At 39.1% G+C, this 22,063-nt stretch overlaps 1 protein-coding gene across 1 annotated transcript in view; it reads right to left on the bottom strand.

Moving 5' to 3' along the window:
* The window catches only part of CNTNAP2 (contactin associated protein 2), a 2,027,980-nt gene that overhangs the window by 595,843 nt on the left and 1,410,074 nt on the right, over nt 1-22,063 (bottom strand). The gene's annotated exons all lie outside the window — the stretch shown is intronic.

The raw sequence follows: 22,063 nt of genomic DNA, 5'->3' as shown, positions 1-22,063 counted from the left end.
TACAGGTTCCCATCTTTGCTTTTGTCAGAAGCTATTAATAAGAGGAGAAGATGTCCTGATGGAGAAAGAGGGATAAGGAAACACTAAGGCCACTTCTAAAAGATGGGATCCAGGGAGAACCAAAATTCCCAGATTTCTGGAAGAGAACAGAAGAGGCAGGATCCTAGGTTACCTGCTCTTACTGCTGCTTCCCAAAGAGATGATGAGTATTAGAAAAGTAGATAAACTTAGGGGCGAGGACAGTCTAGTGTGTGGCTGTAAGGAAATCTTAGGAGTGGATCCAAAGCCTGAGGGGGTAGTGATGCGACAGTCAGGGGGATGAACAAGGCCAACGGACGATGAATGCCAGAAGTGGACAACAGTGATGCTGACGGAAGCAAAAGAAGTGTGGAATTACCTGAGCCCAGGGATGGAGACTGGGCATGCACAGGCACCCAGAGTCACTCTCCAGAATAATAAGCAGGGAAGCTTAGTGCAAACTGCATAGAGTCATTGTTTCACTAATGGTAACTCTTACCGATGAACTAGTGTCACGTTGACCCAAGTAAGAATTCTCACACTCAGCATGGGCAAAAATGTAGGAAGTGGACAGCGTGTGATGGGTGGGAATACAATATTGTTTGACAGGGACACCTGGGTGGCTCAGTCAGTTGGGCATCTGCCTTTGGCTCAGGTCACGATCTCAGGGTCCTGGGATTGAGTCCCATATTGGGCTCCTTGTTCAGTAGGGAGCCTGCTTCTCTCTCTGCCTGCCACTCCCCCTGCTTGTGCTCTCTCTCTCTGACAAATAAATAAATCTTAAAAAAAGTAAAAAAAAATATTGTTTGACAATGTTCTCCAAAAGCCTTAAAGTATATAGCCTTTGACACAAACAATTCCACTTTAGGACTTTATTTTAATAAAATTAATTAAGGACCTATGCAAAGATATGGTTATAAGGCCATTAATTTTAATATTATAATAAAGGATTTGATAAAATTTTACTTTGACATTAAAAGTCATGCTGTACAAATATACTTATTTGCAGTGAGAGTTTTTCACTGCATTTTTAAAAATTAAGTAACACAAACCTAAGTATAATCTTATTTTGTGTTATAAAGCATAAACAGGGAAAGGTCTAATAGAGTAACACCAAGAGACGTTAGTAGTTATCACTGGGTGGCTGACTTCAGGTGGTTTTTAATATCTCATCTCTGTTTGCTTTTCTTTCTTTTTTTTTTTTAAGATTTTATTTATTTGAGAGACAGAGAATGAGAGATAGAGAGCACGAGAGGGAAGACGGTCAGAGGGAGAAGCAGACTCCCCGCCGAGCAGGGAGCCCGATGCGGGACTCGATCCCGGGACTCCAGGATCATGACCTGAGCCGAAGGCAGTCGCTTAACCAACTGAGCCACCCAGGCGCCCTGTTTGCTTTTCTAAACTTCATTAATAACTTTCCTTTGTTTATCTGAGTTTTATCCCTTTTTTCTACCATTAACATAAATTAGTTATTTTGAGAAAAAAATAATGTTTTTAGAAAGAGCTGATGTTACTACATAACCAGGGGAATGGCTAAAGTGACACGCTACCAAAGGCTGGCAAGGATATGGAGTAAGGGGAACGCTCCTACACTGCTGGGATGATGTAAATTGGGTAGAATTACCTCGGAAAACTGGCAGCATCTGTTAAAGCTGAACATTCACATAGGCTAGGACCCCAAATCTAGATATATATCTTACATATATATGTTTGTACATAAGGGTGTACACACACACACACACACCCCCAAGACTGTTCATAGCAGCAGTATTTGAATTACTTCCAAACTGGAAACAACTAAAACATCCACCTACAGCAAAACAGCACAGATTGTCAGACCCATACCCACACACACAGCAATGAGAATGAACTGCATGACCTTCAACATAGATGCATCTGCCAAATTTAATACTGAGCAAAGGGAGCTAGATACAAAAGAGTACATACTGTATTCTTATATAAAGTTCAAAATCAGGAAAACACATTTGTGGTTTCAGAAGTCGGGAGAGTGGCTGTGTCTGTGGGGAAGTAGGTCCTGGAAGGGTTGCCAAGGGTCTGCTGGGGCACAGTAATATTTTATTTCTTGGTCTGGGTCCTGGTTACACAAGTGAGTTTGCTTTGTGAAAAGTAATCAAACTTTACACTTGGGGATTTTTAGACATATCTCTATGGATATTATACCTCAACAAAATTTGACCTCCTGCCAACAGCTGGTTTCAGGCTGGGGAGAGGATTCAGGTCAGAGCTGTGGGCCTGTGGCCCCTGCACGGTGTGGGGGAGGGGCTGGTTACGGAGAGCACTGGGTGGAGAACCACTAGGACTAGATCTGAATCTCCGTCTGGGGGCTCTGTCTGAGCTGTGTCACAACTGGAAGGGGGTAGGTGAGTCCAGAGATACAGTCAGGGGCCAGGCCATGAAAGGCCCTGTAAAGTCAAGATAAGGATTTTGGTTTTCATTCTCAGCGTGACGGGAGGCCATTTCTATTTGCAGCCTAAGTCCAAAGAGATTTCGGAGAAATAAAAGACCAGGAGCCTCACTGTGCTGCTGGAGAGGGGCAACAGCAGTGAAATCTCTGAATGCTCCATTTAGTGTTCTGGCTAAAACACATCCTTATCTTGAAGGAGAAAAAAGACTGAACTGAATTCTGAGGATCAATCTTACAACTGTGGCAGAAAAACGAAAAAGATGCAGGGAGAGCAAGACTCCACAATCTTGTGACAGATTTTTCCCATTACGTAAGAGCTTGCAGACGCAGCAGCAAGTTTAGAACAAGCGGGTGAAATGTTATTTTGTAATAAGAGAAAAGACCTTTCTCTTTATGTTAGCCAGAAGCCCTGCCTCTTCTTCCCTTCCAAAAAAAGAAGAAAACTCTTAAAAAAAAAACAAACAAAACAAAAACCAAAAACCCATTCACTGTCCTTTTGCTGCCACCATAGACAAATATCTAAATGAAATAGTCCCCATGCTGGCAGATGCCCTAAAATCATTTGGCATTTTTCCCTGGCTAGAAATGTGTTTAATAGAAATGCAATATTCTTACTTGGTGATATTCACTTAAAAATAAAAATAGGTTTTATAATGGCAATCATGGAAATGGAAATAATTGCATTGTACAGTAAAATCTCCCAAAGTCTAATAGACAGTTTACTTTGAAAGAAAAGGGGACTAAGAAAATGAGGTAATTGAAACTAACAATGAGAATGGCAATTTAAAAGTGAAAAATAAAAAAAAATTGACTCAATTTAAAATTTGTGCCATTATTTGACAATTACAAATATTAGAATATGTTGAAACATCACTATATTGACGGAAAATGAATAAGATGGGTCAAGAAATTTTGTCCAACTAGATCGACACCACTTTACCTTAAAAATATTACCCAAATATATAAAGGATTTTCCCAGAGAAATAAAATTGGACCTGTGTTTGTGTTATATCAAAAGAAAATCCATCATTATGTTGATTTCTGGGTATCTTTGACATATGTACTAATATAAAAAATATTGTAAGGAACTTGTATAAAACCCATTAGGTTTGACTTCTATAGATTTTTTTTTTTTAAGATTCTATTTATTTGAGACAGAGAGAACATGAACGGTGGGGAGGGGCAGAGGGAGAGGGAGAAGTAGACTCCCTGCTGAGCAAGGAGACTGACATGGGGCTCTATCCCAGGACCCTGAGATCATGACCTGAGCCGAAGGCAGATGCTTAACCAACTGAGTCACCCAGGTGCCCCTTCTATAGACTTATAAACAGGTAATTTTTGTTCTCAGAGAATATGGTAAACGATTTCATAATATTCTTATTGTAATTGTTAATTATATAAAATACAAACATAAAAGTGATAAAATACGCTAAATCTGTATCCTTTCACTATCAAAAATTATCTCATGTTCAACTGACTTTTTTGAACCGATCACCTCTTAATTCTTAGCGGCAAGATGAACAATTTCATTGATTAGTCTTGACCACATGTTCTCTGACCTTTTACTACAAATTCATGAACAGAAAGCACTAGGGTCCAGATGGCTACATTTCTTTCTTTTCATATTAATTGCTGGGCATATTTCTCAGCAAGGAAAAAAAATGAAAATGTTAAATCATTGGTTTCATTGAAGCTAGAAAAGAAAATCTGTTTTTATGTTTCCAGTGTCATCACTTCATGCACTGAAGCTGAGTGACAACAAACGCTCTCATCTTCCCCTGACAAGCAGACATCCTAGGTGTGTGACAACCTCAGACCATGATGACTCAGAGATGATCAGTGTGGCAACCAGAAGAAAGTGTAGGTTTCGGCATCTGAGCGTGGATGTGCGCGCCATTCACATGTTCAAACCCACCAGAACCCTCATTTTCTCATCCATGTAATGTGACTAACAATATCTACCTCCTAACATTCTTTGAACAATAAAACAGATAACAGGAGTGCCTGGGTGGCTTAGTTGGTTAGGTGTCTGACTTCGGCTCAGGTCACGCTCTCGGGGTCCTGGGATTGAGTCCCGCGTCAGACTACACACTCTGCGGGGAGTCTACTTGAGATTCTCTCTGTCCCTCTCCCACTGCCCTTCCCACTGTTCATGCTCTCTTTCTCTCAAATAAATAAATAAAATCTTAAAAAAAATAAAACATAAAAGATAACATGAAGTTGCCTGGCAAAGAGTTGACGTTATATGTTATTTTCCTTCTCTCCTTTGTGTGTGGAAAGAAAATTTAACAATAATATCCTATTTACCTACAGTACTGTCAAAGGTGCCTCTCCTCTGGGTGGAGTCCTAGTTATTGGACACGAAAATCATATGATTTGGAGTAAGATGACGCCTCTTATTGTTGTTTACAGATCGCACACTGATCTGTAAGATGAAAGATGGTGTATTCCTGTGCTCGGGCTTCCAAAACAAAATTCCACAGACTGGATCCCTTAAATGATAGAAATCTATTTTCTCAGAGTTCTGGAGGCTAGAAGTCCAAGGTCAGGACACGGGCAGTTCAATGTGTTGTGAGGCCTCTCTCCTTGGCTTGTGGATGGCTGTCTTCCTGCTGCATCTTCATTTGTTCTCTCTTCTGTGCACATTCCCGCTGTCTCTCTGTGTGTCCTAACTGAGCCTTCTTCTAAAGACACCAGTCAGATTGGATGAGAGCCTGTCCTAACAGCGACTTAATTTACCTCTCTAATGGCCTTATCTCCAAATACAGTCACATTCTGGGGTACTGGGGTTTAGGGCTTCAACAAATGAATTTGGGGGGGGACAATCATAGGCACACAAATTGCAGTGAGGAGTATAGGAATAATTTCAGTAGTTTCAATTATTTAAGTGATTTTAATCCTAAGAAGGAGCAAAATGATGCTTCAGTAGAGAGGTTTTCTCCCCTAGGATATTACTTAAGGGCCAAAAATGATGTATATGGAAGACAAGGTTAAACATCATTCATTATCTGGTCCCTGGCCCTTCAAAATGTAAGTTTCCCTCCACACCCCACCCCCCCATTATGTTGACTCTGAGTATTTGTAATAATTTTGGAGTATCAGTTACAACTGATTAAAAAAATTTCTTTCATACCAAATCTGTTGTAGGCAACAATACCTCTGAGTATCACATGTACATTTCAGGGGTTGGCCTGGCCCCTGGCTGTACTCTCTACTTTGGGGTGATGCTCTTTTGTACATATCATGTTTGTTTTTGTTCAGCTAAGGCTGGGGTTCTTAACCTAGCAGCTGTGAGCGAGCATGAGGAGAGTCTAGCACTTCCCTGAAATATACGCAAAAAGGTATGTGTGAACCCACATAATTTCCCTATGAAGATGCTTCATCTGTCTTTGCAGATCATTGAAAGGGTTTTGTGTTCTGCCTTCAATCATTTGAATACTCTTTAGTATAATAATGTTGATGACTACATGCTGGGACTAGTTCTAGATGCTAGTGATACAGTGATGACTAGAAAGACAACATGCTTCTTATACGGAGCTAACATTCTTGATCCAAAAACAGGCTAGGAAGCCCTAATCTAAAGTGTAAGGTAACTTTGTTATCACTGTTCTCGTATTCCAAAAATGAATAATTGTCCTACTTGATTGGTTTACAAATGAGTATTTTCCAAGTCATTTATAAGCATTAAGAGGTTTTATTTCTTATCATTAAAGGAATAATTATGGGAAATCGTATTTACTACTTCTAAAATTACATCTATAAAATTTTACATATGCATATATGCTTATATAGAAGTTATATATTTATATATATATGATCATATAAAAACTTTTCTCTTTTAAGTTATTTCACTACTATGCATTTCCACCCCCTAAATAAAATAACATTTATTTGCTTAATATTCTCTGAATACCTCAGTGATTCAACAGATTTTGCTACACAGAAAAGTGGACATTATTTTTATTCTCTACAGAACTTAGCCAAGTGACTTCTATGGAGTAGGTATTCAGGAGATGTTAGTACAAAGAATTGATGCATTACAGGACGAATGGATGAGTAGATAAATGAACAAGTCCACATGTCGAAATAAAGGGTTTGAAAGACTATACCATTTTTGTGGCTGTGATTACAAACAGGGTACAAACCAGTAGCTCTAGGACTCCCCTCCAGGAGGGACACACAACTGAAAGCCAGTTCCCACAGGCAGCATGGTCTTGGCCAGGCTGCTTTCAGCCACCTGCATAGGCCTATTATAGATTAATGGAAAGAACAGAGCAGGCCTTTCATCTCATTGAACCTGTCTCTTAGGTAAACAGAAGCCACAGACCCCTTCTGGTCCTGGGTTTTCCTCTCTCCATAGCATATTCCTTGAACCAAGGGGACTTTATTGAGCTTTTTTTTTTTTTTTTCTTTTTCTTTTTTTTTTAAACAAGGCTGCAATAAGAGTGTTATTTCCAGGGTCACATGCAAGGTGCTCTGACTCAGGAGCACTCACTGGGGCCAAAACCACACTCTAGACCTGAATAGTTTCCTCTTTTCTAAAAAATACACCATAGAATTTTTAAGGAATAAAATAAAAATGTATCACAAATTGTTGGAACCATGTTGAAATCAATCGACTTTCTTGGCTTTTGATAAATTAATAAATTTACTTTGGTTGTGTTAATTTGGTAGGTGTTCTAGGTGATCGAGTGATAGAGGCCATCAGGCCCAGAGATGTTAGTGAAATTTTCCAGAACTTTTTTTTTTAAATGTAATAACCACACTAGCCCAAAGCAATGAAAAACACAGAAATAATGAGCTATTAAGCTAATGAGTTAGTGCCAGCAGGAATTCCTATAACCAAATTCTGAGCAGGCTACACTCTTAAGGTAAGAAGTATCCGTTACTCACCCGCACTCATACAAGAGTACCATCTGCTACTTGATGGTATCACTTGTCTCTTTGCAAAAAAGAAGCCTTTAGGGATGGTAGGCCTGATGTTCTGGGCTAATTATAAGTTAGGTAATTATATCTTGCTTAGCTACATTTCCCAAGTAGTTTTATCTGAATTTCCTGCCTAACCCCTACACCTTAATTTTATTTCCTACTCCGACTCTTGCCAAGAGCTGCAATGCACCGTTAATCAGCTCCTTGATTCAGGAGCAGATGTAGGGACTGTGCCATCCCATCAGTGGGCTAAATGACTCCTGACAACACTGGGATGTTGGCCGTTAGCCCATGGCATAGATGCAGAATCTGGAACGTGGTTTATAAAAGACAAAGGGTCCTTAAAGAGGGGAGGGTACTTATTGGGCAAAGCATCTGATGTTGCATTTATGTTATATAAATCACACTGGGGTTGCTGCATATTTGATTAATATTTGTACCATCTTAGTAATATAAATTGGTATTGAATTTTCTAAGGAAGGATTGGCCTTTTTGCAAGCCCATAAGAATGCCAAGACAAAGACACATCTCCTGAGAGTCTAGGGTGTTAGACCACTGAGGGAGAGGGTTTGGTACTTTTATTAGTGTCAGAGATATGAAGGGCAAATGGCTTTGGTGACTGACTTTCCATTAGGGTAGTTCTCTGTCATGGGGCAGACTGGTAGACTAGAGGGCATTGAGATCAAGAAGCAATCACAAAGGAGGTCTCTGAATTTGGAAGGTCAGAGCAGAGGAACTTTCTCCACAGCCCACACTACCACTAAGTTCTACTGAAGAACTCAGAGCTAGCTACCTTAGCCAGCAGACTGTGCCTCAGAGTGGGGAGTTGCCCTTTACTAAGCTGGGTTAAACATTTCTTTGGCCAAAATTCTGTTTCCAGAAATAAAAATATACAGCTTAGAGTTAAAATGCAAGGGTGTTAGAAAAGAGGAGTTACAGAAAGAAAATGATAGTATAATCTCTAAGTATTACCTCAAATATGCAATAAACCCATCTGGGCCCTTGAGACAAAACAGGGGAGAACACTGAAGCTAGGGATGTTTGGGGCTGGGTTCAGAGGCACCTTACCTCTAGAATATGGCAGGGAGGGCTGGGCAGGGCCTGGCACAGGAAAGAAGCCCAGGATAGATACCATCATGTTCAGGGAGTGGGTTTGTAATAGGTTTATGACAACCGCAAGCAGGGACAGCAGTGCCTTGAAAACAGGTGGCTGGATATAAGCACTTACATTTTAATGTGTTTGCCGGGTGGGTGGGCAGGGGTCCGAGGATGCTGACAGGGAAGAGTGTGCATGGTTCCATCTGTCCCACACATTCTTTAGCAATGACCTCACCCAACGATGCCCTCAGGGCCAATGTTGGGTGCAGTGTGATTTCAGAGGCTCACCAGTCTCCCACCTTCTTACTTCTCTTTAGAAGGAAGCTGTTTAAGGACCCAGGTCTTAGTCATTTCTTAACCACCCACAATAATTAGCTTAGTAGCTTAAAGAGAATAGATGGTCAATAAACACTGGTTCAGAGAATGAAGGACTAGATGAAGGAATGAAAAGCAATTTCAAAATTAAGTATGAAGGGTTTTAAATGCAAAACAATATGTACAAGGTGATGCAGTGACTGGAAACTTTATGCTAAAATTTAATGAAGCAACAAATGTAAAATGTCTGGCAGCAGCCATCTTCCCTGTCCCTGTAGGGAGGATTTTAAAGCAAGGCAACATGAGCACTAGGTCTCCTATGAAACTGTGAAGGGAGCAGTGATGGGGGGAGAGATACGGCGCTGGCGTAACAGCGTCATCTCAACAGGAGAGCACCACGACCGTTTCCTCTTTGGATAAGCAGAGCTGGTCAGAAAACAGGCACCCACAGGAAGACAAGGTTCTCCATTAAAAGAAAAAAGGTGCAAAACGGAGGGAATAAACTGCAAAAGGCAGACTTCTTTGGAGAACCTTGATAAGGGCTAGCTTATTTACCACAGCAGTTTGTGCATAAATCAAAGCAGCATATAGGTGTTTGTCTGGTGCCGCACAGCACAGCGTAATTCACACAACCATTGCTTTGCATGGCTCATAAGCAGACATGGACATTTTTGATACAAGTGGCATGGTTATAAAGAAATCTAAATCCCAATGTATTAATTAAAGTATCATTTTACATTCTGAGGACATCTAGGTGGGCTCTCAGGAGAACAAACGAATCAGAAGATAGGAAATTATTTTTAATATTTGCAAACACTGAGAAAATATTTGTGTTTTGTTATTTTGTTTTCCACCTCATTTCAATTTCTTTGTTATTCTTTCAAAGCAATCTCTTAGGGAAAAAGAGGCATTATGCAAATTTCACATCAAGTGATGTTTTATATTATATCACCTCATTAGGCACATCCTACTAGGTTTCAGGAGCTCTTTAAAATAAAATCCATTCTCTCCTCTCCTTCTCCTTCCCAGGGGTAAATCTGCTGTCAATCTTAAACAAATTTAATATGGCTGGCTATAAATTAATTGTGTTACTCTCTAGTCATTCCCATTTCTATTTCTTCCACCTTATCTTTCTTTGTATTATCATAGGATAGCTTTCCAATGGAGTTCCATGCAAAACATACATGGCCTGCCTTTTATTTTCAACAGTAACACATGGATAAATAATAAGTCTTATTCACCACAATGGTTTCTCTATCTTGGTAGTATGTGTTATCACAAAAGCTTCCAGGGAGTAGATGGCTGAACATTAAGACATTTTTGCTGAGCAATGCTTCTTCATCGTCACAGTTCTAAATTAGAAGTTCTAATATGATGAGAATGACCAAAATATCTATAAAAGCTACTAAGAAGTAAAGTACTCTATCTGCATATTCCATTTGATCCCCATGGGGAGCCAAAACCAAGTTTCCGGGCAATGAATGCGAACATCTCAATCAAAAGGATTATTTCCCTCTCAGAACTGGAAAAACACTAAGGATTCACTTATACGCAGGCCACATCTTCTAAGTCTACCCAACTTTTCTCTCCTTTGTCATTCCTAGTCTTTGAAAAGGAAATTCAGTTATCTGTGTGCGATAACAGCACCTGGAACATTTTTTTCCCAACAAAATAGAGGGCTGGAAAGAACTTTAAGAAATCATCTCTGTCATCTTCAGTTGTCAGGAAGGGGTCTTGAGAACTTCCCTGAAGAGTCTTAAAGATAAGATCATCCTCTGCTAGTTGAACCAAAATATCAGCGCAAAGCAAGGACTGGAACATAATTACCACTGGATGACCAACGCTCCACTGTAATCTGACTATCTTAACAGAGCTAAATAATAAAAGACGGGGGCAGAAGGAATCTAGACAGAGAGCCAGGGTAGAGGTGAGAGGGTTGTGAGCAAGACGAACTTTGCATGACTGCAGCCTAAGAGAAAGGGCTCCGTGGTCCACAGACAGCCTAGTCCTTCTCTCAAAACCTAATTCACCCCTTGTGCTCCCAGTCCATGCCCAAGAAGCAAGCATCTGATTCTAATTTGGCTGCCCATGTGGTAGCCCTACAGGGAGGGATTTGGCAGGGTAGAGAACAAAAGCATCCAGTCCCTCCAGCATTCCGTGTTTCATTACAAATCGACATGTCGGCGTCCTGGTTTATCCTTGGCTCTTCGTTGCCTCGCCTGCTAGAAGGCACCGGCCAGACCATCCTACCCCTTCAGCAGTTACTCTTCTCATTTTAAATGAATATAGTGGCATTTTGATGGTAGATCTCAATCTCCCAGACTCTGATTATATTTGAGAGTGTGCTGATAAATCAAGTTCTATCAAAAGAATCTGACTTTGAATCGTAGAAAACTCATTAAGGTAATGTCAGCTATCTTGACAGACAGCCTTCGAGGCTTCGCCACATGATGCAATTTCAGAATTTGATGTGAGCTAAGTTTCTTTTCCTTTCTGAAACTTCTACACATTTCATCTACACTATCCTAAGAAGTTGCTTCAGATAAAATCTCTACTAAATCCTTTCTAATATAAGAGAAGCCCAATTTCTTTGTTTTTCTACTTTCTCATTAAAAATGAAATTTCCAAGGCAGTTCAACATTATTTTTATTTTCTCAAGGACTTTTTTCTATAGACCTTTATCCTACATATATAACCCCAATTATATTTCTCCTCCTCAGATCATTTATGCTTTTTAAAAACTTCTCTGAACCATGCCTATACATATTTTATACATTTCACCTGGGTTAGATTGCCCCTGTCTTGAGGTGATGCTCAAAACAGGGTAACAGCAATTCTAAATGGCAGTAGAAAATCAGTTCTTTAAAAAAACAACTGGCTATATAGTTCCCGACTATTCTTACTCCAGATGATTCTTTTATACATGTTTAGTTTATATTACTTTAGATCTTTATTTCCCATATTTGTCCAAAGCTGACCCCTCTCCATTGAATATGTATCTGTTCTTGGTAAAATACTTTGGCTTCAGCAGTATGGTATCATAAGTTATGTTTTCTTTTATTTTTTTCCACCTCTGTCACTTTTGATCTGAAATTCACTTGTAGTTAACAATACAGTAAATTACAGCCAACTTTTAGTTCTTTCCGGCCTGATTATTTTTCCCACAAATGATGTTTTCAACTCCAGTAGCAAACACCTACTCCATATAAGTAGTTCGATTTCTTTGCATTTCAAATAAGCTCTGGGTGTTGTTACTTTCACGAAGTCTATCAGAACTAGCCAGTTTCATGGAGGAATTCTGCCTGACCAAGTTATTTTTGGAACCATATAGGGTGTGTGTGTGTGTGTGTGTGTGTGTGTGTGTGTGTGTGTGTGGTATTTAGAACACACAGAGATACATTAGGTTATCACAGAGACATGCACTGGTATATACCCCAACAGGTGAAAAAATACATGTCCTTATACGTGTGTGTGTGTGTGTGTGTGTGTGTATATACACACACACATAGTGAAGGTGGATGCTTTGCCTAATCTGAACAATATCTATTGCAAGGCCAGAAGAAGAATAAATTGCCCAGGGACGGAAGGAGGAAAGAAGTCACTGCCATTGAGTATCCTGTAACTTCATTATCATGTTTAGAGTATACTTTTAGATACTGGTTACACCCTTAAAAGTTATAACATTCCAATGCCAAGTATTTATATTATAATCATCTGCTGTATTAATTCATCTTTTTGCTACTTTTTATTAGTTTGGATAATATGTGTCTAGTGATTCCAGAATTTAAGTCATCTCTGAAAGTCTATGAGACCTGTGTAGTGACTGTTCATTTAGGAAATGCACATTTCTTCCCTGCTTTCGGGGATATTACTTCATTAATACTTCCTATTTTTACATTAAAACCTCGTAAGTTATTCTACCAGTTCTCTTCATGTAAACTCATAACCGTGGTTAATAGAGCTGAAACCTCTGTCCATGATTATGTATTAAGCTTCGTTTATTAGACTCGCCAATCTCATAGCACTGATCCTAGTAATTTGGTTGCTTCGATCACCTTACTGTCTTGTCTTGATGTTTTACAATGAAACAGAATAAAAAAATTTTGGTTTCTGGAGACCTTTACATGGTTGCCTTCTAAGAAGAAAGATAATTGATTTTTTAACATTTGGGCTAACTAGATCAATAGGATTTTATAAAAACATGAGGTACTAAATAGAATCTACAGTCTGGCTGGACAGAATGTAGAGTAGGCTGTTTTGTTCTAGTTATTTCCCCATGTTCCTTCCGGCATTGTCCACCTATCCCTGGCTCTTGCCCACCCAACCTCCATTGCCTGCCTATGAAGTTCCCTCCTTCCTGTTACCCAGCATGAAACCACCTCCCCTTGTCCATTCTTCCTCCAACTTACAAGCCTGAAACTGAGAGCTGTTTTATTTTTTTGACAGAAAACAATTCCCTACCCTAAGAGAATAAATTTCTCTCTGCTGGGTGACTTTATGTCTGTGTCTTAGGGCCACCCTTCAGGCACTGCCCAGCCATAGGCAGACCTGGCCGTCTCTGCCCTTGCCCATTCTAGCAGGGTCTCTGAGCAATCTGTCAATAGCAAATTAATAAGAATACAGTGCGGGGCATGGCATGTGTGTTAGGCTTAAGTGTGTGAGTTTCTTCTGAAAAGAAAAAAAATTCAACATTTTGTTTTCATATCTCATGTCTGAAAAGTGGATAACCTTTTGCAATATTTTTCTATTTCATCACTATACAATTCATCTGTGCTATTTGAAATACCTTGATATTAAAACATGAAAGTCAAGTACTCTATAGAAAGAGAGGCATGTTCTTGTTTCTTTCACATCAAATGTTTTTCAATATGGTTCCAAACAAATTGTCATCTAAACCATATTTTTTAATATACTTGTCAGGGCCAAATCAAGAATATTGGGGAAAAAAAGCAGAATTTCAAAATGAAGCATTTGCAGCTCTCATAAATGTCCCTTTTGGCCTCCTGCTTAACAAAAATGCTTCAACCTTCTGGTTTAATTGTACTAAGAGCACATCCTAATTTTGCACTTTAGGAAAAACTAAAAATTTCCCCAATTAGCTTATTAGGTGGCCCCTAATAAGCCTTTCTTTCTTTTGTTCTCTTTCCTTCTCTCTCTCTCTCCCCACTCTCCTGTTTTTTTTTTTTTTTTTCATTTGTTTGTTTTTGTTTTTGTATTAACATTTTGGTAGAAAATACACGTGAGTCTAGAGGCAAAAAAGCCTAGATTTTAATCTTGGTTTGGACTCTTAGCACCATTTTTACTCTTTTCCTTTGGTGAATTAACCGTTCCAAAGGTCTAGGTTTCTTCAGGTATAAAATGGAGATAATAATATATAATTTACAAAGTTTTGGGGATGGATGGAATGAGCCAATATATGTAAATGTCCATGGTAAGCATTTAATAAACACTAATGCCATTTTTCCTCCTTTCATCATAATCTAATTTAGAGATTTTACAACATTATTTATTTAAGTATATAGAGGACAATACATTTAGCCTGAATTTCAGATCCAGTACCAAGAGGGGGGAAAAAAGAGTTATTTTCTTTAAGAGAATTTAAGATACAGAATGAAGGTCAAAATGGCTATGGCATTTCTACTTGACTAACAGTCTGCAACATTATTCATTCTCCTATAAAAACTACCCCATCACTCGGTTTGGGTAAATCACAGGCAAACAGGATAATAGAATCCAGCTGCCTTTTTGGAGACTCAGTATTTTATTTTATTTTATTTTATTTATTTATTTATTTATTTATTTTTAAAGATTTTATTTATTTATTTGGCAGAGAGATACAGCGAGAGAACAAGTAGGCAGAGAGGCAGGCAGAGGGAGAGGGAGAAGCAGGCTCCCCGCCGAGCAGGGAGCCCGATGCAGGACTAGATCCCAGGACCCTGGGATTATGACCTGAGCCGAAGGCAGCCGCTTAACCGACCGAGCCACCCAGGTGCCCCTGGAGACTCAGTATTTTAGAGAAGTTCTTTCATCCCACTTAGAGAAGTGGGAAATAACAAAACTTGGAAGACAAACTTGTGTATTATTTCATTCTTATCCATTCTTAAAAAAAAAAGTGAGTTCTTTCAACTTTCTCTGAGGTTCTGTAACATTACTTTTAGTTTGCATGGCAATGGGATTTGATTCAATTATAAAAGAAAAAACACAGAAACACTGCAAAGTAATGTGGAGTGAGGGAGCTGCAGCTTTCCTAAGGTTATGGGTCTGGGGTACACTTACTTGGATCAATGGAAATATTTTCCTTTAGGCGGAGCTCTGAGCCAACAATGAGTGAATCCTGCCAGGTCCCTGGTGGACACAGGCTATCTTGGCTAAAATATGGAATAAAGGCATCCACAATTTTTTTTTTTTGAAACAACATAGAGAAAAGGAAAATCTTTGTTTTTGACTTCTTGAGTAAAGTTGATCTACTTGATTCATTCAAATTACTACCATTGCTCTAACCATATAAAATATTTTATTTGGCAATGTGATACCAGGTTCACATGTACCCTCATCGGGAATGGAGAGATGGGAGAATAAAAGGTCCCCAACAGCTCTAACATGTCGCTTTCACCTGTCTATGCTGACAGAGAGAGCTCCATGTTCCACAATTGAGGGAATAAATCATCGCTACTCTAGAAACGTATTTCTCACTTGTTCATTTTAAAACAATAATCTTTGCTGACTATGATGCTCAGTTTAGTGTGCAAACTTAGCTGGGCTACAGTGCCCACTCAACCAAACATAAATCAAGGTGTTGCTATGCAGGTATTTTGTAGATGTCGGTAAGTCCATTATCGGTTGACTTTAAGTAAGAGAGATCAGGCCACATGAGCTGGATGGATCTGATTCAGGATGAAAGGACTTGGTCTTCCGTGGAGAAGATATTCTACCCATGGGCAGCAGCTTTCTTCTCATTCTTGAGTGCCTGTCTGCCCCAAGTCTGGACTTGCCAAGCTAGGTCCCACTACTGAATAAGCCAATTCCTTGGAATGAATTTCTAAATATATATATTCTTACTGGTTTTATTTCTCCAGTTGAACCTAGACTGGTACACTGGCCCATGGAACTCAAAAACCCTCTCTCCTCCCATTCCTAAGCTTTCCCAAATAGCTCCTGATCTTCCCTCCTGCACAAAATACACATACCAATGTTTTTAGGAATTGTTATGAATTCCAAATTTATTCAATCTTTTATCCAAGAGGTACCAGTAAAATCCCTTCAGAAAATAAATAACTTTATTTTCATTATAAAAAAGTTTCTATATCTTATGGCAAATGCTGTTTAAAAACTATTCTTTGCCCACCTTGTATTCTCATGGCACCTAGCAGAGTATTCTGTATTCAACAAATCCTTGCTCAATGTTTCTTAATAAAATTAGATATTTGCAAGGGATTTTTATAGTAAAATTCCTTTTTTTCAGTATCCTGTTGAGGAGAGAGGTATTTTTAAACATAATTTACACTAATCAATTAGGTTTATCTTCATTTGATGATGTCATTGAAATGGATGATTTTAAAGGTGATATGCAAACAAAAAATGTTGATGATTTAAGTATATGAGAAGATACTTGCCAAATTCTGCAGTGTGATATAGGATTGCTTCAAAGTGTCCCTTCATTCCTATTTCAGTCATTTAAAAATAAAGGAAGCTATGCACAGGCACTCACAAAATAAAATGGCAGAAATAAAAAGTCTTCATCAAGTTCTAGAAGGTCAATCTTTTTCAAAGTCACACTTCAAAGCTCAAGAGGTTGGCACCTTGAAATGCAGTAACCTTTTAGTAGAGGTCAGTCAAGCTGTCCTCAGTAAATCTGCCCTTAAGATTAATTTATTAATCAGAAATATTGGACTTGACCAAAAGTCACTTGGCAAAGAGCATTTCTAATCAGAGACAAAAAGTAAAAGGCATGAAGGAAAACGTTCTTTCATGGTGGTTGAAGAGATGGGATGTGTGGATCCCATGCTGCGGTCTGCTCTAGCCTCACTTTGGCGGGGGGCGCTGATCTCTCCCCATGTTCACACTCTCCTCAGTGAGTCAGCACGCAAGGCTTATGAGAAGCTAGATTTGTGTTTGAACCCTGCTTTCTCATTTCCAGCCACAGTGACCTTTGGTGAGTTTATTCACCTCTCTGAGCCCTACTTTGCAAAGTGGAGATAATAAAAGTTAGTTCACATAACTCTGAGAGTTAAAGGAGATAAAATGTCAAGAACGGTGTCAGTCAATAGAATTTAATGAAAATCTCTACTCTTTCCTTTATCTCCCTTCTCAGAGCAGGTATTTTTTTTTTTTCCCCCAAGGCAAATTCCACATTGTCTTGTCTCTCCTGGGGCCCCGTCATTTCTTTTTGTTTTATATCTTTAGCCTCTTCCTCTCCACCGCCTCCTCCATTTATAAACTTACTCATAACTCCCTCATTTTTAAAAATATAAGAAATTCCCAAACCCTCGCTTTGGTTCTGTCTTTTGACTAAGCAGCAAATCTGTATTTAGCCCTCCCTCCTTACCATGGAACTTCTTGAAAACCTTCACTTGCTGTTCCCTTCTTCTATTCATTCTTCAGTGGTCTCCCAACAGCCAAAGCCAAGGAAACTCCAGTGGTCTCCCAACAGCCAAAGCCAAGGCCTGGCTTCCCTATATGATGTCTCACTACTGACCACAACTCAATTTTTTGTTCATTCTTCTTTTTTTACTTGTTTGCTTATTGTTAAACACTCCTTTCCTCTGACTTCTTGATTATTAGGATTTCCTAATTTGACTCTCTTCCTACTGCTCTGATCATCACTTTTGGGTCTTGTTAGTTAGCTGCAACCTCTCCTTCAATTACCTTTTCAAATTAGTGTTTTTTTCCTTCAGTGTTCTCTCCTTGCTCTTCCCATGACCTCACTGAGTCATCTGATGAAGGCATTACAACTGCTCAGAGTCATTCACTTTATCTTTACTCCTAGGTCCAGGGGAAGATTGCATTTTCCCCTCTCCTAAAATTACTCTGCAGATAAGCAGTCATGACTCATGTTGATTCTACTACCTATATCTAAGATATACAAATGAGCACTTTAAAGCAGGTTAATAGGTTGTGCCCAAATATAGGGAAATATTTTATCTAAAAGCATTAGGATTGCTAAGATGTTTCTCAAGTGGGATCTAATGAAACTTTCTCTTGGTATCTTATCAAAGTCAGGTTCTGAAAGTATTTATTTCAGAAGTATATTTCATTGTTTAATGATTTTTGTCTTTCCTAAGTTCAGATATTATTACATTTGCAGTGCTGGGGTTGCAGATATAAAACATGTTAACATCCTTTTGGTTTTGGATACCCATTAATGGTCTCCTTTGTTTAGGGAGAATTTGTTCATTCTCAAATTGGTAGGCCTTCCTCCAAACTCTATGGCTCTTCTATGGAATAAAGTAACTTTGTATTGTTTCTATGTCTTTTACAAAGCTGACTAAGAACAACTGAATTAGTAAGTAACATGGCAAGAATAGATATGACCATAACGAATGGCAAAATCCTTACTTTAAAATTGATTCCATTTTTAAACTTTGTAGCAATAAAAAGAAGAGATAATATTACTACTCTTGTAAAGTTGTGAGAAACCAAAAATGAGTAATGCTACACTTGTTGGCTAACGGTATGGCACAACCAAACATTTATCAAAATAAAAATGAGATCCATATGCACACAAAATCAACTCTTTATCATAAGTATCATTAGAAACTATAGAGCCCCAAATGAACTCTTGAGGCTAAGACTTTTAAAATAAAGAATAACATTTTAAGTGCATAACTATTACAAACTCATTTGATATTCATTTTAATTGCCATGACTATAATGAATATACTTTATATTCAAACAGATGTCACAAGTACTACTACAGAAGTTCCAATATAATTCAGTCTTAGTTAAGGAGGAGTAAATGGATATTTAAAATTGAATGTTACCAGGAAGGAGGAAAAAAAAAACCAATTACAGCAAACATTAGCTCCTTAAAACAACAAATTAAAGGGGCGCCTGGGTGGTTCAGTTGGTTGAGCGACTGCCTTCGGCTCAGGTCATGATCCTGGAGTCCCGGGATCGAGTCCCGCATCGGGCTCCCTGCTCAGCGGGGAGTCTGCTTCTCCCTCTGACCCTCCCCCCTCTCATGCTCTCTCTCTCAAATAAATAAATACAATCTTTAAAAACAAAAACAAAAAAACACAAATTAAAGATTTTTATTAAATTGTGTTCTTATTTGGCCACACACAGAACACGATCATAAAGACACACTTGCTGTCAACTACTCCTTTTTCTTGCCTCAGCTGTTCTACAGAGTAGCTAGCCTGGGAAACAGAAATTGGGAGTATGAAGAATGACTCAAAAGGGAAGGCTGCTGTATAACATTTAGAGACTTGTCTATGAAAAGGATTAATAAATACTACAATGCCAACCTAGGTTAGCTGAAGTAGCAGGTAATTATGTATGCCATTTTCTTTTAATTGGCCAGACAAGTTCTAATATTCCCTTTAATCTTCTCTAACATGGAGAATTGAAATCTTAAAGTCTAACATGAGAGACCTTCACACCATAAATTAAAGATGGTGTTTCTTAGTGTTTGGATCACAGAACTACCCATGGATGGTTTTTTAAAAGCAAACATTCCTGGGTCCCAACCAAGTTCTATCAAATGAGAGTTCCAGAAGTGTGGCCCTGGAATCAGCATTTTGACAAACCTGAACTTGTTTAAAACAACTGCCTGAAGGTAGGATGAGGTAATACTTAAAATGATATATTTTCATTTCATTCCAATCAGCAAACATTTATTAAGTACTAATCTTTTGTGAGTGAAAATTATATACATATATATGTACATACAGGCAAGCAGCATACGATAAACTTATTTTCAAAGTACAATGTATTAAGTACAATAATCATCTACAAAGGTCTGGAAATACAATGTCTGGAATCACAAGAAAATAATCTGCTATTGTGCAGATTAACAATTAACTCTTGATTTCAATTTAGTGTTTATTCCCCCTGAAAAGGCGTCTGGAGGTTGACAAAAAGTATGTTTAGCTTATTATTAGAACATGTAACTGAAATACTGTTTTAAAAAATTTATCCTATTTTTCCTGAGGTTGTAGAAACCCTCTGGTTTTGAAAAGGAGCATAGTAAGTGTGTGAGACCTCTTAGTGGCTGCAGGGAGGAGGCGGAGGGCGTCCAGGAGGGAAGAGGGAAGGAATGAATAACAAGACCGGCACCAGAGGCAAATTCTTCTGCTTACTTCCAACCTAATTCTCCTAGTGCCCAAACTGTAAACTGAACTTATTTAAAAGTCACATTGTGTTTTGTAACCACCAGAGCAAAATTCAAAAAGCAAAAGTTGACTTTGGAGTCAAAGAGAAGAATGGAAGAAAATAAAGCGGATGGTACCAAGCTACTTGTCTGGTCAGCAGTTTCCCCCCGTCCTCACCCACACCCACCAGGACTGAAGACTAATTGACTGAGATCCTTGGAATGCACCTCAGTAAGGAGCATTCGCTCATGAAACTCAGTGCTGACAAGCTGATGGAAGTTGTTAATTACACCCAGTGCCCTGTATTTTCTATCATCCTTGGTTGACTTTTCCCGGCACTGAAAATTGGATCCAGTAAAAAAGGCGATGGTAAGTGCAAGGGCAGGGAAGAGCAGTTGGGCTGTAGGGACTTGGAAGGCTTCCCATGGCCCACAGCAGTGGTGTTCAAAGAGTGGTCCCTAAGCCAGCAATGTTGTCATTGCTGGGAACTCAGGTTATTAATTCACTCAGGCTGCTATAACAAAATACCACAGCTGGGGGGCTTAACACACATTTGTTTTCTCATGGTTCTGGAGGCTGGAAGTCCAAGATCATGTTGCTAGACATCTTGGCTTCTGGTGAGGGCTCTCATCGTGGCTTGCAGATGGCTGGCTGCCTTCTCACTGTGTCCACATGTGGGAGAGAGGAAGAGCTCGTTTTCCCTCTTTTTATAAGGCCACCAATCTCACCAGCTTTATGAACTCATTTAACCTTAATTACCTACTAAAAGCCCTATCTCAAATTCAGTCACATTGGGGGTTAGGATTTCATCATACAAATTTTGGAAGGACACAATTCAGTCCACTGGACTCATTACTTATGCAAATTCTTGAGCTCCACCTCAGACCTAGTGAATCAGAAACTTGGGGACTGGGGCTCAGCAATTTGTGTGTTATTAGTGTCCCAGGTTATTCCAATGCCTGCCGAAGTCTGAGAAGCACCAGCCTTCAGGGCAAAACATCCCAGGTCCACAGCGGAACACTTAGTTCATGCACCTCCCAGCACACCCTTCCGCCCCCAGTTTCTCCCATGTGTTTTCCAACCTTATTTCTTCCTATTGTTACTGAACTCTGCTTTTGCTGAGCTACTTCTCACCATGACCTGAAGGATCATTCACATTTTGTCTTCTGGACTTTTGCTTACCTTCTTTCAACATCCTCAAATCGTCTTTCTGCCTCTAAGCACCACCTCAGCAGAACTAAGTGTCTGAACCAGTCATGTCCACAACTTACAGATTTTACTTTCTTAGAGTCCATAGGTTACACTCATCTATAATTTCAGCACAAGGCTTTGCACATTAAAAAAAAACACTCAAATCTTTAAAATATTGTATATAATGTTTTTTATAACTCTTCTTTGTAAGTATTCCCCACAATACTGCCTCCAATCCAACACTCATTTGGGGCAGCAAATAGCCCATTGGTCTGTGATGCAGCACAATGCCACTTCTAAAGTTACTTAATATTAAGAATAATCAATACACTATTTACTATTTGTGAAGTCCTTAAATGCATCAGACCCTATAGTAAGCATTTAGTGCATGACCCTATGAAATTCTCACTCACCTGCAGTAGGCATTATGATCCCTATTTGAATGAAAAAGACATGGGATACTGAGGCTTAAGGGTTCAAATAACTCCACCAAAGTCACACCTGGAGAGCGGCCAGGCTGAAAAGTGTGAACATTTGTTTCTCTGACTCAGAGCACATGCTTTATTTCTACTCTGTTATACTACAGACCGAGGGATTTAGTTTTCTGTCAACATCTTGAATCTGCTGCCAAGAACCCCAAAGCATACGGATCTCTTGGAAAAGATATTTCTAATGTAGCCTTTGGAAACTCTTTATTTTCTATAACACACACACACACACACACACACACACACACACACACACACACACACACACACACACACACACACACACT

The sequence above is a fragment of the Callorhinus ursinus genome, unplaced genomic scaffold (assembly GCF_003265705.2).
Source record: "Callorhinus ursinus isolate GAN/ISIS: 27379988/994484 unplaced genomic scaffold, GSC_fseal_2.0 scaffold12, whole genome shotgun sequence".
Classification (NCBI taxonomy): Eukaryota; Metazoa; Chordata; class Mammalia; order Carnivora; family Otariidae; genus Callorhinus; species Callorhinus ursinus.
The sequence above is the reverse complement of the archived record's forward strand: the minus strand, read 5'-3'. Positions and strand labels throughout refer to the sequence as shown.